The sequence below is a fragment of the Jaculus jaculus genome, chromosome 1 (genome assembly GCF_020740685.1).
Source record: "Jaculus jaculus isolate mJacJac1 chromosome 1, mJacJac1.mat.Y.cur, whole genome shotgun sequence".
Taxonomy (NCBI): domain Eukaryota; kingdom Metazoa; phylum Chordata; class Mammalia; order Rodentia; family Dipodidae; genus Jaculus; species Jaculus jaculus.
This window is the reverse complement of record NC_059102.1, coordinates 1,527,380-1,544,925: the sequence shown is the minus strand read 5'-3', so window position 1 is coordinate 1,544,925 and position 17,546 is coordinate 1,527,380. Positions and strand designations below refer to the sequence as shown.

Genomic DNA, 17,546 nt, shown 5'->3' with positions numbered 1-17,546 from the left:
AAAGCAAGCCCTGAGTGCCCACGACCCAGCCTGAGGAAAGACCTGAGCCCGGAGCCCTGGCACCCCTCCACCCAACCCAACCCCTCCCACTACCTACCCCGCTTCCCAGTTTTACCCCAGTGCCAGGAGCCTGCAGCAGCAGCGTGGGGGCTGGGGTTCTGTTCCGCACGCTCCCCTCCCTTGCAGTGTGGGAGCGGGTCCACCCATGCATGTTCTCTGTGTGGTTCTTCATACGTCCTCATGGCCTTCTGCTATGGGCGCCTGACACCCCACTTATGCCTCTCCTGCTGGGCCCTCCTGGGCCCTGAGTCTATAGACAGTGCCAAGGAGAGCCCTCTGTTGAATCCCTGAGCTCCTTCACTTCCTGTGGGTACTGTAACCCATGACCACAATGTGGTTTAAAATAGCACACATTTGTTCTGAGGGATATTAAGACCCATGTGGATCCTGTTGAACTAAAATCCAGATTGCTGAAGAATGGTCTGAAAGCATGTGTCTCCCTCAATTCTGATCCCCCCCCATGTACCTGGGGGATACTGGGAGGTGGGGCCCTCTGTCATTTGGTGGCCTCTCCTCTAGCCTCAGACTAAGCAGAGTAGTTTCTTCCAGTTACCCACTCCCGGACTCTGTTTCCACTCTCCTGCCTCCCTCACACAAGGACAGCTGGTTTGTACTCAGAGTTTATCAAGACATTGCAGGGCAATCTCCTAGTCTCAGGACCTTCCCTTAGTCCCATCTGCAGAGTTCCCTCTGCCATGTGAGGTGACGGACATCATCCAATCCCAGAGAGCATGTGTATGTGTGCCCGTGTGTGCACATGCATATGCATGCATGTGCTCACGCCCCTCCCCACTGAAGCTGGCTGCTGAAGAGGAGACCGTAAGGGCTGCGACTCCTTCCTGTAGATGTCCCCTGCAGCCTCTCACCAGACAAAGCTACCTATGGCCCTTGGAACTCTTGGTCTGTAATGTCCTCTAGGGAAGGGCTGTAGGACCTCTGACCCTCCTCAGAGGTTCCACTCATGCAGGCAGGGTGGCAGGCCACCGAGCCTCATCCTCAGGATCTGAACTCACTGATAAAACAAGACTGTCAGATGGTGACTTTCTCCCTGGCTAGCACTGTCCTCTCCCACAACTGCCTGCCTGCCCAGCCGTCTGCTCTGGCAGCTGTGGGCAATCAGTGCCGCCACACCACCTCCCAAACCTGTCATCACACATTCAACCAGAAACTCTTTCTATTTGTAGACTAATTGTTCTGAGGGCCTCTTTCCAAAATGTAAATTTGGGATGGACATGTTCTGGTCCATCGTGGTAGGCTACACCCTGCCCAGCACACCCAGGTGACTCTCAGAAGTTCAGGCAGACTGTGCAGGGCTATCTCAGGAGCTGGGCCACCAGAAGCTAGGCCTCCACTAGGGCACTGCAGCCAGCCTTGGTTGAGGCCGGAAACACTGGAAAGATGCTGGACAGCACCAGGAAATGGAGGCTGGCTCCGAATGACCAAGGAAGTCAGGGAAGACTCCATGGAGGAGAGACCTGTGGATGTCCTGTAGCTGAGCAGGAGGGAGCCTTATGCTCCTGTGGGGTTCCAGAAAACCTGTGAGAGAGTCCTGGACTGGTGAAATGTGGTGCATCAACTAAAGTGGGATCTGGGGCTCCTGGGTCAGGGGCAATGCATGCTGGATTCATGAGCAACCAACTGGGGTGCCAGCAGGTTATGTCAGTGCGTGACACTGACTAGCAAGGCCAGGGAGTCCGGGTAAATGTGTGTGCATGTGCGCTGGTATACAAGAGTATGTACCTGCATGCGTGTGTTCTGATGTGCATATGTTGTGTGTATCTGTGTTTGCACGTGCATGTGTGTCAAACATTCAGTTCTGCTCATTTGTGTTCAGTTGTGGGTCTCATGCACGTGTGTGCACATTTGCCTTTCTGACTTCCAGTTCCATAGTGAGGCACAGTGGAAGCCTCGCCCTACAGGGCTTGGACAGTTGATGACCCTGGCTCTGGGTGAGGTTCCCACGCACTGTCTGGATGAGGCCGCCTTGAGCCATTCTTCCCAAGCCTCAACTGGGACAGCGCACTGGCCTCACACGGGGCCTATTTATCCCGGCCCCCTAGACCTCCAGTCAGGTGGGAAACAGCATTGCCTCCTTTCCACCCAGGGTAAAATACAGCTCCTGTTTCCAAAAAACCACTCCCAGGGTCCCTAAGCTGTGGCTGTATAGCCTTGTGAGTTGCAACATATCCAGGACTCACTATAATTATTAATGGGGAGAAATAGGTATGGGAACTGTATTTCAGGGCATGGACGTATGCCTTCTTATTCCAGGAAATGGCTGAAGTGACCGTCCTGATGATCATCTAACAAGTTATGACCACAAGTTCCCAGTGTGCTCTCCAGAAGGACACCAGAGCTGGCCAGAGGATGTGATAAACAGGTCCTTGGGGTACAGCTGAGATGAGCATCCAGAGCAGACTCAGCTGATGGAAGGAAGGGGTCTATTTCAAGCTTGCAGATCCAGGAGGACACTCCATCAGTGGCGCTGTACCCCAGGGCTGGACCCCAAGGTCTGCCCCCAGTGACAGCTCCTCCAGCCAGGCTGCTGGAGACCCAGCTTAGAAGCTTTAATAAAAACCCAAAGCCAGGTGTGGTGGCACATGCCTTTAATCCTAGCACTTGGGAAGCAGAGGTAGGAGGATCACCATCCTGTGACTATGTAGTGAATTCCAGATCAGCTTGAGCTAGAGTGAGACCCTACCTCAAACAACAAAACAAACAAAAATAACTGAGTCTATGGGGACATGCATTCAAGCTACCACCCTGGGTGAGGATGGTGCAGGGTGCAGAGGGAGGGGAGTCAGGTACGTTGGGAATTGGCCAGAAAAGCTGCAGGGACCAGGAGCACTGGAAGTGGGCATAGCAGTGGGAAGGGCTCCAAGTGCAGCCATCATCTAAAGCAGGGCTGGAGGTGAGGTCAGACCAGAGGAATTTCTGAGACAGCCTGCAGTCTGGTGTGGCAATGGAAACAGGCAGCGGTTGGGGTAATGGGCCCCAGAGAAGCTGCAGTCCCATCTCCACCACTCTTCTGAGTTCCAAGAACTTGGGCATCTAAGTGAGCAACATTATCTCCACCCAAAGTTGGGTCAGCAGGGTGCATGGCAGCCAAGTAGCCCTCCAACATGCTGCCCCATGAGGTTCCACATTCTCCATACAGTCCCTTGGCATGGCAGATGGGGTACGGGGTACTGGGGCCCAAAGGGACAGGTAAAGTGCCCATGGGGAAGGCAGTGGTTCCAGGAACCATATGGGATGAATTCACTTTCCTGTATCCTAAGGGAAGCCAGGTCCCATCCGGATTTTGAAAAGTCCAGACAAATGATGACTACCAAAAGCCCCTTTATTCAAATCTGAGCACCGGGAGAGCTTTTGAGGTCCCTCCGATTTACTCCAAAATTACAGCAGGCTCAGCATCCAATCTACTACTTCTGGCTCACTTTCCTTAGATATGGGTCCTCCCAGCAGCAGGGGTAAGTCAGTGCCACTACCCTGAGCCAATTACAAGGTCTGTGTGTATGTGTATAGTTTCTAAGACTCTCAGTCTTTTAGTCTCTAAGATGTCAAGGCTATCTAGCAAACATAGTGGTAGTTTTTGCATAGCCAAATGCCCTTCAAATATAAAATATCTCTACTTCTGAGGACTTCTCTGATACCGTGGTATGGTCCACCCACCCCTGACAGTCCAGAAAACGCAGGGTCTGATGTCCCTGAAGGCTCAGAGGCCATAGCCATGCCCTGGCTCCTCCCCCAGCTCCCTCCCTCTCTCCTCCTCCAGCTCAGGAGATGGGATTATTGCCCTGAAAAGGGGCATTCCTATTTTTAACCAACTGAATTGAATTAAGGAAAGGCATTATTTCTAGACAGAGCATAAGACTTCTGTTCCCATTGATGTTTCCAAAAATAAGAGTCAAAGCGGTGGCAGAGAGAGGCGTCAGCTCAAGCCGGTAGCTTCCAGGACGAGCATCTTGGCCAGACATGGATTGTGGTGGGTAAAGGCAGTCAGGCCCACAGGCCCTTCCCAAAGCTGCTATGCAACCAGTGACATCACCAGCACCAGGGCTGCAGACCCAGGCATAGTGATGCCACAAAACTGGCTCTGGTTCCAGCTGTGCCCTGTGCAGGGCAGCTAGGCCAAGATGGCTAGGGCCACACTTGGAGCTTCGGGCCTTCAGAACATACAAATGTCTCCTCAGTCCTACTAGGCAACTTCCCTCTCCTGAGAACAAACCTCAGGAGCCTGAAAGACCTGCCTGAACCCAACCTTAGTGCTGTACCCCAAGGAAGAGAGTCACAGCCAAATCACCTGCTAGCCTTCCTTTGGCCCTGACCCAAGCTGTGCCATGCTTCCTTCCGACTGCTGACAACTCATTTCCTACCCAGTACCAAACATGGCCTTCAGCCCAGTATCCCAGGGACAGCTTGAGTTCTGGCCATCTTGGGTGAGGGTCTCCCAACATTTCTCAAAATCTCACACATCCATCCTAAAGCAGATCTTTTGAGCCTCTCCTTGGCCCTAAGAGGACAGTCAGGGGTGATCTTGGTGGGCCCATCCAGGGAGAGACCCCAAGAGAAAGGTTTCTCTCCTACCACTCCTCCCTGCAGACCTACCCTCTGACTTGACACTCAGCTGCCTTTTTGAAGGAGATACAGAACCAAGGTGGTCTGCTAAGACAAAACCGAGGCAGAATCTTCAGAGACCCAGGAACCTGAGAAACTCAGCACGCGACAAAGAAGGCACTCCAGAGAAGAAAAGCTGAAAGTTGGATCTCTCCCCAAAATTCAAACATGTGCACACATGTATACTGGCTCTAAAACCATCCTAAAAACATGGGAGATGGTAGGATCATTTGTAGCTCTGCAACAAGGCATCTCTTGGCAGAAAGCAAACCACAGAAGCCATTAGAGAAGAGATCTCAGGTGAATGGACACCTTCAGCCACATAAAGTCTAACAGCTCCCAACAGAGAAAGTGTAACTCCATTCCAAAGCCTCCCAGCACTACAAGCGGGGGCGCTGTCTATCATGTAAGGCCGGTGCCATGTTTGGACACAGTGACAGGCCCTTAGGGTCCAGCACTGAGCCAAACTCTTGGACTTCTGGTCTCTAGAACCATGAGACAAACATTGCTTATAAACTTTTAAAAAATATTACGAGACTGGGTGTGGTGGCTCACGCCTTTAATCCCAGCATTTAGGAGGCAGTGGTAGGTGGATCGCCATGTATTCAAGGCACCTTGAGACTTTGTAGTGAATTCCAGGTCAGCCTGGGCTAGAGCAAGACCCTACCTTGAAAAACCTATATCTATATATCTATATCTATCTATCTACACACACACACACACACACACACACACACACACACACACACACACGTTATGAGAAAGGATTTCATGCCAGGTACTGTAAACCTGGCCAAAAGCCTATAGCTAGGGACATGAGTCCACAGCTAACTACTGTGGTTATGCTAAATGGACAGCAAGTCAGACCACTTTCCAAATAGCTATTATTGTTTCCACAGATTAGTCCTGCTTTGAAGCCTCAATCACATTAGTTTCTTACTATTACAATGGGCAAAAGGTTAATGCAGGGATGCATAGCTGGCGAAACTGCTGAAATTATGACTATTATGTGCTCGGCTTCAAACAGGATAGCTAACCCACTCCTCCAAAGCTCGAGGAATCTTTCAGAAGAAGGGCAGAAAGACTGTAAAAGTAGCAAGGGTAGTAGATGGGGAGGAGAGCTGGGGAATGGTGTACTCTGGATCCAACATGGTCATTACCGCCATGAACTCACAGCAGCTGTGATTTCCTGCACAAGCTTGAACCAACCATCATGGGCAGAGGAAGAGCACATAAGAATCCCATATCTCCCAGAGGAGCTAGTAGTAGCTAGTAATTGTTGGGGAAGGGGAGTCACACTCTTCAGTGGTGTGGCCACCGGTCACTCCCCATCCTCTAGTAAATAACCTCCTGCCCATGCTTAGTAAGTAAAAAATAAAGCATAAAAATAGGAAAGTGAGGCTGTAGAAATGGCTTAGCATTTAAAGCACTTGCCTGCAAAGCCAAAGGACCATGGTTCGATGCCCCAGAGCCCACATAAGCCAGATGCACAAGGTGGCGCATGCATCTGGAGTTTGCAGTGGCTGGAGGCCCTGGTACGCGCCCATTCTCTCTTTCTCCCCGCCCCCATATCTATCTGCCTCTCTCTCTAAAATAAATAAATTAATTAAAAAATATTTGGGGAGCTGGAGGTCGCTCTGGTGCTGACAAGATGTCGGCTGGCGGGGCTGTTGCTGTGGCGCCCGAGTGCCAGCTTCTGCCCTACGCGCGGCGCAAGTGGAACTCCTTCTCGTCCACCTACCTTCCCGAAAAAGTCATCTAGAATGAACAATGAAAGACCCTTCAGCAAGCTAGGCATGGTGGAACATGCCTGGAATTCCAGGAAGATCATGGAATATTTTAGTGGATAAACCAAATGACCAATCTTCACGATGGTCTTCAGAAAGTAACTATCCTCCCCAGTATCTGATCCTGAAGCTTGAAAGGCCTGCTATAGTTCAAAATATAACATTTGGAAAATATGAGAAAACTCATGTCTGCAATTTGAAGAAATAAAGTCTTTGGTGGAATGAATGAAGAAAATATGACAGAGCTATTGTCCAGTGGCCTAAAGAATGATAATAATATAGAAATATTCACCTTGAAACATAAAATTGATGAACAGATATTTCCCTGTCGATTCATTAAAACTGTTCCATTTTTGTCCTGGGGGCCCAGCTTTAACTTTAGCATCTGGTATTTTGAACTTAGTGGCATTGATGATCCTGATGTAGTACAACCCTCTCTCAACTGGTACAGCCAGTACCGTGAACAGGAAGCCATTCACCTTTGTTTAAAACACTTCAGACAACACTACACAGAGGCTTTTGAATCTCTGCAAAAGAAAACCAAGATTGCACTGGAGCACCCAATGTTAACAGATATGCATGACAAGCTGGTGCTGAAGGGGGACTTTTATGCTTGTGAAGAGTTGATTGAGAAAGCTGTGAATGATGGATTGTTCAATCAGTACACCAGTCAACAGGAGTACAAGCCACAGTGGAGTCAAATCATTCCTAAAAGCACCAAAGGAGATAGTGAAGATAATCGGCCAGGAATGAGGGGAAGCCATCAGATGGTTACTGATGTCCAGACAGAGACTGTTTATTTGTTTCGTGGCTGGGATGGAACATAAGATCTTGCTGACTTCTGGGCGTACAGTGTGATGGAGCACCAGTGGACATGTATCTCTAGAGACACTGAGAAAGAGAATGGCCCTAGTGCCAGATCATGTCATAAAATGTGCATTGACTGCCGGGCGTGGTGGCGCACGCCTTTAATCCCAGCACTCGGGAGGCAGAGGTAGGAGGATTGCCGTGAGTTCGAGGCCACTCTGAGACTCCATAGTGAATTCCAGGTCAGCCTGAGCTAGAGTGAGACCCTACCTCAAAAAACCAAAAAAAAAAAAAAAATGTGCATTGACATTCAGCGGAGGCAAATCTACACATTGGGACGCTTTTTGGATTCCTCTGTGAGGAACAGCAAATCTCTGAAAAGTGACTTCTATCGCTATGACATTGACTCAAACACGTGGCTGTTACTGAGTGAAGACACTGCTGCTGATGGTGGGCCAAAGCTGGTGTTTGATCACGAGATGTGTATGGACTCAGAGAAACACATGATCTACACCTTTGGTGGTAGAATTTTGACCTGTAATGGCAGTGTAGATGACAGCAGAGCCAGTGAACCACAATTCAGTGGGCTGTTTGCTTTCAACTGTCAATGTCAAACCTGAAAACTTCTTCGAGAGGAAACCTGTAATGCCGGGCCTGAGGACATCCAGTCTCGGATAGGACACTGCATGCTGTTCCACTAAAATATCGTTGCTTGTATGTATTTGGTGGTCAGCAATCTAAGACCTATTTGAATGATTTCGTTAGTTATGATGTGGACTCTGATCATGTAGATATAATATCAGATGGCACCAAGAAAGACTCTGAAATGGTTCCAATGACAGGATTCACTTAGCAAGCAACTACTGACCCAGAACTGAATGAAATACATGTTTTATCTGGACTCAGCAAAGACAAGGAAAAGAGGGAAGAAAATGTCAGAAATTCATTCTGGATTTATGACATTGTGAGGAATACTTGGTCTTGTGTATATAAGAATGACCAAGCTGCAAAGGATAATCTAAATAAAAGTCTGCAAGAGGAAGAGCCATGTCTAAGATTTGCCCATCAGCTCGTCTATGATGAATTACACAAGGTTCATTGTTTATTTGGTGGGAATCCAGGAAAATCTTGCTCTCCAAAGATGAGACTAGATGACTTCTGGTCACTGAAGTTATGTAGGCCTTCAAAAGATTATTTACTCAGGCATTGCAAGTACCTCATAAGAAAACACAGGTTTGAAGAAAAGGCCCAAATGGACCCCCTTAGTGCTCTGAAATATTTACAAAACGATATTTACATAACTGTGGATCATTCAGACCCAGAAGAGACAAAAGAGTTTCAACTCCTAGTTTCAGCTCTCAAGTCTGGCTCAGATTTTACAGCTCTAGGCTTTTCTGATGTGGATCACACCTAGGCTCAAAGAACTCAGCTCTTTGACACCTTAGTGAATTTCTTCCCTGACAGCATGACTCCTCCTAAGGGCAACCTGGTGGACCTCATCACACTGTAACGGAGGAGTCCAGACATGGGTTGCTGGGCCTGGAGGTGGAGACCACATCTGCTCCCACCGCTCCGACTGCAGCGAGCTCCTGGGGGACATGCGGTGACAGAGGACTGCATCAGTTTTGAAGGATCCTTATCATAAGTTTTAACCCTCTTCCTTCATACCTGACCTCATTCCCCTTCTCATATTCCTACATTATTAGGCTAATAAAGTGAAACTGGTATACTTTTCATTTAAAAAAAATATTTGGGGGGGGGCTGGAGAGCTCGTTTAGTGGTTAAGCCACTTGCCTGTAAAGCTAAAGGACCTTTGTTTGGTTCTCCAGAACCCATGTAAGCCAGATGCACAAGGTGGCGCACACATCTGGAGTTTGTTTGCAGTGGCTAGAGACCCTAGCATACCCATTCTCTCTATCACTCTCTCACTCATTCACTCTGCCTCTTTCCCTCTCTCAAAAAGATAATTTTTTTTTAATTTTAAAGAAGTAGGTAAGTGATTAATGGAAAAGAAGGGTGGAGAGGAGATAAGAGAGGGTAACTGGGGAAATAAGATAAAAATATATTATATACATGTATGAAAATGGCAAAAAGGTTAAAAAAAAGTACATTTAAAAAAACTGTGAACTGGGCTAGAGAAATGGCTTAGCAGTTAAGATGCTTGCCTGCAAAGCCAAAGGACCTAGGTTCAATTTCCCAGACCCCACATAAAAAGCCAGAAGCTGTTGATGGGCTTCTGTAGTTCCAGAATGCTGATGATGAGATGGAAGGTAGAGACAGGAGAATTTTCCAGAAGTCCAGAGCAAGCACAACAGAATGAGAACCAGAGAGAAAAACCCTATCTTAAATGAGGTGGAAAGGTAAGGGCTGACCAAAAAGTTGTCCTCTGACATCCATATCCTATGAGTGCACACACACACATGCACACACACATACATACACACAAAATTAAAAAATAAATAGTTGAAATACCAAGGAGACACCATGTTGACTTACTAAATGACACACTGCTCACAGCCAGTGCTGGCTGCCCACACACCATGGTGGCCTATACCAAGCAATACTGACCAACAGTCAGGAACTAACTAGTGGTCCACACCGTTCCACTACAGGCCAAGAAAGTTTCACCATCACCAACTCACAACGTTCCATCTGGGTCAGTGAGCGGTGGCAACATTCACAACTAACAAGCCCCAAACCAAAGAGCTTACTGGGGTCCTTCTGTCTCCTTGGAGGATCTCTGTTAATTAGAAGCAGGAGCAAGAGACACTGGGACAGCCCTAGCTGACCCCACAGGAAGAAACTGCACTCTTAGTAGCCCTGAACCAGTGACCACAGGCGTAACATGACTGGGTTGGGGTTGTGTTTGTCTCCCCCCTGCCCCCAGGTAAGGTCTTGCTGCAGCCAGGCTGACTTGGAATTCCTATGTAGTCTCAGGGTGGCCCTGAACTTACATAGATCCTCCTACCTCTGCCTCCCCAGTGCTGGGATTAAAGGCATGCGCCACCATGCCCGGCACTTGTCTTTCTCTCTTTCTTTTTTTTTTTTTTTTTTTTTGAGGTAGGGCCTCGCTCTGGCCCAGGCTGACCTGGAATTCACTATGTAGTCTCAGGCTGGCCTCGAACTCACGGCAATCCTCCTACCCCTGCCTCTTGAGTGCTGGGATTAAAGGTGTGTGCCACCACACCCAGCCTTTGTCTTGCTTTTTAAGAAACAATATTCTCAGCTAGGCGTGTGGCACACACGTTTAATCCCAGCACTCAGGAGGCCAAGGTAGGCAGATCACTGTAAGTTAAAGGACAGCCAGAGACTACATAGTGAATTCCAGGTCAGCCTTGGCTAGAATGAAACCCTACCTCAAAAAAAGAAACAATATTCTGAGAATGCATTCATATGCCATTACCATCCTAAATTAAAACCTTGGAGTTTTATTTTAGTGTTCTTGGGGATTGAACTTAGGGCCACATACATACTAACATACTAGACAAGTACTTTACAAATAAGCCATTATACAGACCTTTTTTTTTTGTTTGATTGTTTTTTGCTTTTTTTGAGACTGCATATGTAGCCAAAGGTCTGAGGATGACCTTGAACTCTTGATATTCCTGTCTCCACCTCCCAAATTCTGGGATTATAGGCACACATCACCACAACAGGTTTATGTGGTGCTGGGTATCAAAAACAAGGCTTCAGACATGCCAGGCAAGCTTTCTACTAACTAAAGCTCTAGCCCTGATCATCCAATCCATTTTTTTCAACTTCTGTATTTTGAGATGGGGTCTCATCAAATTGCCTAGGCTGGTTTTGAATTTGCTGTAAACCCTTTCTGGGAGTGGCTGGCTTCCAAGATGGGAGGCTCACACTTGGTGCTGCTCAGGTGACTTTGCAGGTCACAATCAAAGGAAATCAAAAATACCTCAGAACACTTGAAGGTCCATCAACTTTGGCTCGAGGACCAGTAGACGCCCTGAGACATCGGCAGGAGAAAGACCAATTATGAGAAGGATCTGTGAGCAGCAGGACTCTGCCTATACCATGGTCATCACAGCCCCTCCGCTGGATCCGGGCCGGGAGAGGATTTGAACACACTCCCTTCAGACTAGTCCTTCTAGAGAAAGCAACTCTTCTATGAGGACTGAGGTTGGCAGGAGCTTCTAACTAACCACCTGTCCACATGATGCAGGGCAGGATGCCTCTCTCTGATGTAGCCTGCCAACAGGGCTGCCAGCTACATCCCACGGCCCTGGGGGTACCACACGTGCTGGGTGAGGGTGAGGTGCTAAGTTGTGTAACACTCTAGCCAGCAGGAGCTGGGGCTGTGCTTAAAATACCCAGGCAGAATCTCAGAGGTGCTGATAATCTAGCAGTACCTTCGAGGCCTCACAGAGCCTCCCACCATTGCTCTCCAGAGAGAAGCCAGCTCACCACGCAACCCAACCTGGGTCACGTGTCTCCACTGGGCAGAATGCCAACTCCAGCCTTCCCTGGGCTGATGGCCATGAGTGCCATCCCCTGAACAGGTTCTCTGGACAGTTTCTCAGCGGCCAGTGAAGGTGGTAGTAAGTGGTGCTAAGTACCTGGTCAACTCTATGCTTGTCCTTCAGTGGCTAACCTAAAGCTGCCTTATTTAACTGGTGGCCAGGGCTTTCTTGGGTACAGTGATGAAACAAAGAGCACACAGAAGCCCCACTGGAGGGAAAACAGTCCATTTACTTTGAGGACAGCACCAGAAAACTGACTGCTCAGTTGCCTGGATGAGACCAGTAGAATGTTAATGTTAAATGTTTCAGCTACCAGCGGCCACTCTTCTGTGGACTCCATCCAATGCAGACACTCCATTGCACCCTACTCACCATCAGAGGGTAGAGGGTGACCATAACATCTGGAGAAGGGCCAGAATGACTAAGGGTCACTCAGCTGGTCATCATCAGCCTGAGGACACTGGGTCTGCCCACATAGGGCCACCATCCACAAAAGACCATCTCCCATAAAGGATCACTAAGCTTGTCAGGGGGAGCTGGTTAGTGTTAAGCCTGAGGAAGCTGGGCTTGCCCACAGAGGACCTCCACCACAAAGATCCACCAGCCACAGAGGGCCCACACCAATGTGGCCAGCTGAGCCCTCCAGGCTCCAGAGACACACCTAGTCACCTCTGCCCGGCGACTGGAGTCATTTTAGCACCTGCAGGTGGTCTGAGGGAGCCCTGACCCTCTTTAGCACCAGGGCCTGGCTAGCAATAACTCTGGGGACAGCTGTACTGGAGCTGAGTCACAGAAGAACCTGCCAGCGGGTGCTTGTTCAGAGCATACAGGTTTTGAAGGTGTTCCCAGCAAAATTATCATCTGACAAGCACAAGGCCTTTGACATCCAAAGCAATAGCAGAGGCAGTACTGCACAGAGCTATGCCAAGTGGAGATCGAGGCTGGCCCAAGACACCAGACCAACAACATTCTTTTGTCAGATCTTCACAACTCTGTTAGAAACTAGGCCAGAAACACCCAAAGGGAGGGCCTGGGGCTTGATTCGAGATGGAACCCCAATCACAGAGGAAGCAAGGCAGTGTCTAGCCCTTTGAAAAGGAGCCACCCACGTCCTGGAAGTGAAGGAAGCAGTTTTGACCCAAAAAACAGAGCAGATCTGGGCAGGGCCCAGGAAATAGCAGCTCTTTCCCCAAGCTGTCAAAGCAGCAGCTGGGGCTGGGAGACCCCAGAAAAGAGGAAGACGAGGAGGAAGGTAACGAGTGACCAAAACCTCGCTTGGTATGGTTTCATGGTGGCCTTGACATGTGGAAACAGCCAGCTGTTGCAAGAGCCACCCATGTCCCCATGCGCTGCAGGGAGCCATGCCCAGGCTGGCAATCCAAAGCCCGGAGGTCACAGGGGATGAGGACGCAGCCCAGCTTTCAGAGGTAATAGCAGAGCCAAGGATGGAAAGTCAGACAGACAAACAGCACAGAGCTAACAACTGGGGTTTCAGAACTTCTCTTCCTCATCACCGTTCCTCATCCTCTTCTGTTCATGTTTGCTTCTATTTTTATTTTTTAAAATATTTTATCTTATTTATTTATTTATTTCACAGAGAAAGAGAGTGAGACAGTAAGAGAATGGGCGTGCCAGGGCCTCCAGCCACTACAAATGAATTCCAGATGTATGCATCCCCTTGGGCATCTGGCTAACGCAGGCCCTAGGAAATCAAACCTGGGTCCTTTGGCCTTGAAGACAAATGCCTTAAGTGCTAGGCTTTCCCTCCAGCCCTTCTTCTTCTTCTTCTTCTTTTTAAATATTTTATTTATCTATTTATTTATTCATTCATTTACTTGACAGAGAGAAAGGGGGAGAAAGAGAAAATGGGTATGCCAGGGCTCTAGCCACTGCAAATGAATGCCAGACGCATGCGCCCCCTTGTGCATATGACTAACATGGGTCCTGGGTAATCGAACTGGTGTCCTTTGGCTTTGCAGACAAACACCTTAACTGCTAAGCTATTTCTCCAGCCTAGAGCCCTTCTTTTTTATTTCTGACATTGTCTCATGTAGTCCAGGCTGTACTCAAACTTGCCACAGAGTTAAGGATGACTCAGAACTTCTGACCATACTCCTGCCTCGACCTCCTCAGTGTTGGGTTTATGCAATGTTAGGGATTGAACCCAGGGCCTATTACATTCTTGGCAAGCACCCTACCAACTGAATCGCATCTCCAGCCTGAACTTTCCCTTCTTTACATTAGATTCTCCCAATTCCTAGACTTGTGACTGAAGTCCTTTCAAGTAACCTGGACCTCTGATATAAATGACCTTCTTTACAGAGCACCATGAAACACAAGTGAGTCCTGGGAGTCACTCAGCTAGGTGTCACATGGCAGCTGGCCTGCAGGGGCTGCTGAGGGCAGACCCCAGGACACAGCCTTGCTGCCAGGAGCTGATAACTAAAGGGTGGAGACACAAGAAGCTAAGGGGGTCTGTGGAGTAGCTAAGTCAGACTAACTGGACACTTCAGACCCTCAATGCCTTCAAGACCCAGCCTTGTCACACTTGGGTGGGGGGAGGGGATGTACTTTCAGCTTAAAGACAGAAGAGTGATATCATGAAAACAGCAACTATGAGAGAACTAAATGGCCGTATTATTACTACTGTGATTTTAAGCCAAGGAATGTCATGTGACCTAAGGTAAAAAAAAAAATAAAAAGGAATGCCTTATCCTAATAGAGGCTTAATTAATCAGAAAGATATGCCAAGGCAGGAATGGTGACACATACTTATAATTACATAGTAAGACCCTGTCTCAAAAAACAACAGGGCTAGGGAGACAGGTCGGGGATGAAAAGCACTTGCTGTGGAAGCCTGAGAATGGAAGTTTGGACCCTCAGAACCCACACAAGCCAGAAGTAGTGGCACATACCTCTGTAATCCCAATGCAGTACTGAAACAGGAGGCTAAGTCAGGAGAACCCCAAACCAGCTGGTCTGCTGACTCCAGAGCAACACTGCAAGGAACAGCCTATCTCAAACAAGGTGGCAGGTGAAGACTGACCCCTGAGTGGACAGCTGTCACAGTGTGGAAAGCCAAAGAGAGGAGCATTAACAGATGGGCATGAACATACCCATTTAGCCAAACACCAGTAGTAGCTTCACTCTAGGGTTTTAAGAACGTCCCAGACACAGGCTTTGAATAGACTTTTCAGTACTCTGAATTCCCTTCCAGGCAGCAGGCCACAAATCCAAGCACAGCGCAGCTGGTTTCTCCCACAACAGACATGCCACCACTGCACCACTTGGCACATTTTGCCTGGCTGACTAGCTGTGTAGCTAAAAGGTCCACTGATGGTTAAGCCCATTGATGATTGTTCTCCCCCAGCAGGCTTAACAGCACTTTCCAGCACTGTGACAGTTAGTCAGTCAACAGGGAGGAGCCTTCCAGCTCAGGTTGGTGACAAATTTAATGAGAAATGTGTAAGGCCTGACTACCAAAAATTACAAATGGGTTAAGGAGATAGCTCAATGGCCAACAGCACTTTTACACAAACCTGGCTGCTAGAATTTGGATCCCCAACACCCATGTAAAGTCAGACACAGTGATATACATGCATGTCATTACACACACTCATCTCTCTCTTTTTTACACACACACACACACACACACACACACACACACACCTCTACAACCATTGCTAAGAGAAACTCAAAAGAACATAAATGGAGAGATACACCAAGCTCACAGATTGGAAAACAACATTATTTAGATGTCACGTCTCCTTAAAATTGATTTATATATTTATAGCATAACTCCATCTGAAACCTAAACAGATTTTATGTGAAAACTGAATTAAAATTTATATGGAAATACAAAAGACCTAAAACTGTCAATAGCACATGGGAAATGAACAAGTTGGAGAACACAAATGGTCTCCCCTCAAGATTTACTACACAGCATCTAACCAAGCCAGTATCACCAGCATAAGAAAAGAGAAAAAGAGGAACCAAAAAAAAATTGAGTTTTATCACGGGTGAGAAGGAATCCAATTGGGAAATGAAAATTCCTTTCAATGAACAGTGCTGGGGTTACTGGATGTCCACACAGAAAAAATGAACTTCTGTCCCTACTTTTCTTTTTTCTTTTTTTTGTTTTTTTTTTTTAATTTTTATTAACATTTTCCATGATTATAAAATATATCCCATGGTAATTCCCTCCCTCCCCACCCCCACACTTTCCCGTTTGAAATTCCATTCTCCATCATATTACCTCCCCATTACAATCATTGTAATTACATATATACAATATCAACCTATTAAGTATCCTCCTCCCTTCCTTTCTCCATGTCCCTACTTTTCACTCAACACAAATATTACTTTGAAATTATCTTAGACCCAAACTTAGCTTTAAGGGAATGGGGTGTAGACGAGAAGTAGGACATGTACTTAGCATGTGGTTTGATTTCAAGGATCACAATCTATCAAAAGACAAAGATTTCCTAGACAAAATGAAGAAAGCATGAATTAAGAAAGACTGCTCATCAAAAGAGAATACCAAGACTGAATGGGTAGCCACAGCCCAGGAGAAAGGACTCACAGCACAGATACTCATCTAAGATTCAGCTAAGCTACAGATATTTAAGGAGGAAGCACTTACAACTCAGTAGTAATAACCCCCCACATACCCACTGAAGAAGATCTGAACATTCTCAAAATAATGTACAAAAATGATAGTCTTTGTTAGGGCTGCCAACAAATTACCATGGACTAGGTGGCTTATGCATTTATTTCTCTTATTTCCCACAGTTCTGGAAACTGAAAATATAAGGTCAAGAGGCTGGAGGATTTAATGTCTGGTGAGAGCTCACTTCCTGAATTACACCCATCTTCCTGCCAAGTCCTTACATGGCCAAAGAGGGTAAGGGAACTCTCTAGGTCCTTTTATAAGGGCATCATGAGAGCTCCACCCACACGACACCATCACCTCCCAAAGGCCTCACCTCCTAATCCACTATCTTGGAAATAGAGGATTTACATTAACTGCTAAGCTATTCCTCCAGCCTAGAGTCCTTCTTTTTTATTTCTGACACTGTCTCATGTAGTCCTTTTATTTCAAATATGACGTAGGGGATGAGAGAGAGGTGCCACAAACACGAGTCCACAGCAGCAGCCAGGAAGCTCATGGAGCTGTCACATCATCACCCATCAGGAAAGGCAGGGTTCCCAGGTCCAAAGTCGCTAGGGCTTCATCTGTGGGGATGCCCATCAATGCCACTTAAGAAAGAAGCAACGTGGTTGGAATCTCTATGTGGCCCCCCAGAGGCAGCTAGATGGGATGCACTGACCCCTGCCCTAAAGGAGACCCAGAGTTGTGTGACACCTGCATGATCAAAAGGCCCAGTTTTCTGGAGCCAGCTCCCAGTGGGGTTGGTGCAAGCACGTCCACATCAGCTGACCATTTTCTTTCCCTGCCGAGGTTACCAAAACCCAACTAGCATTTATGAGACACTCAGTGTGTAAGGTTCAATGGAGCCCTGAGTGAACATAACCTGGCCTGTGTGGCTTTCCCAGCCAGGGAGAAAAATGAAGTCTTGCCCCAGATGGTTTCACAGGGATGTGCAGGAGCATGAACACAGTCCATAGACATCATCCAGAACAAAGCAGGGCCTCTGGCTAGACCACCTGACAATAGAGATAATGCTGCTGTCAAAAGCCCCTGTAGATCCTCAGGAGGATGCCTCAGACTGTGCCCAAGCCTGGCATGTCATGTCCTGAGGTACCCTTCTGCCTACTGCCTTAGATACTGGAC

At 47.7% G+C, this 17,546-nt stretch overlaps 1 protein-coding gene and 1 pseudogene across 1 annotated transcript in view; one reads left to right on the top strand and one right to left on the bottom strand.

Annotated features, from left to right (window-relative positions):
- Stk32c (serine/threonine kinase 32C) overlaps positions 1-17,546 on the bottom strand; it is a 91,822-nt gene that overhangs the window by 55,014 nt on the left and 19,262 nt on the right. The gene's annotated exons all lie outside the window — the stretch shown is intronic.
- LOC101598140 lies at positions 6,329-8,781 on the top strand (annotated as a pseudogene).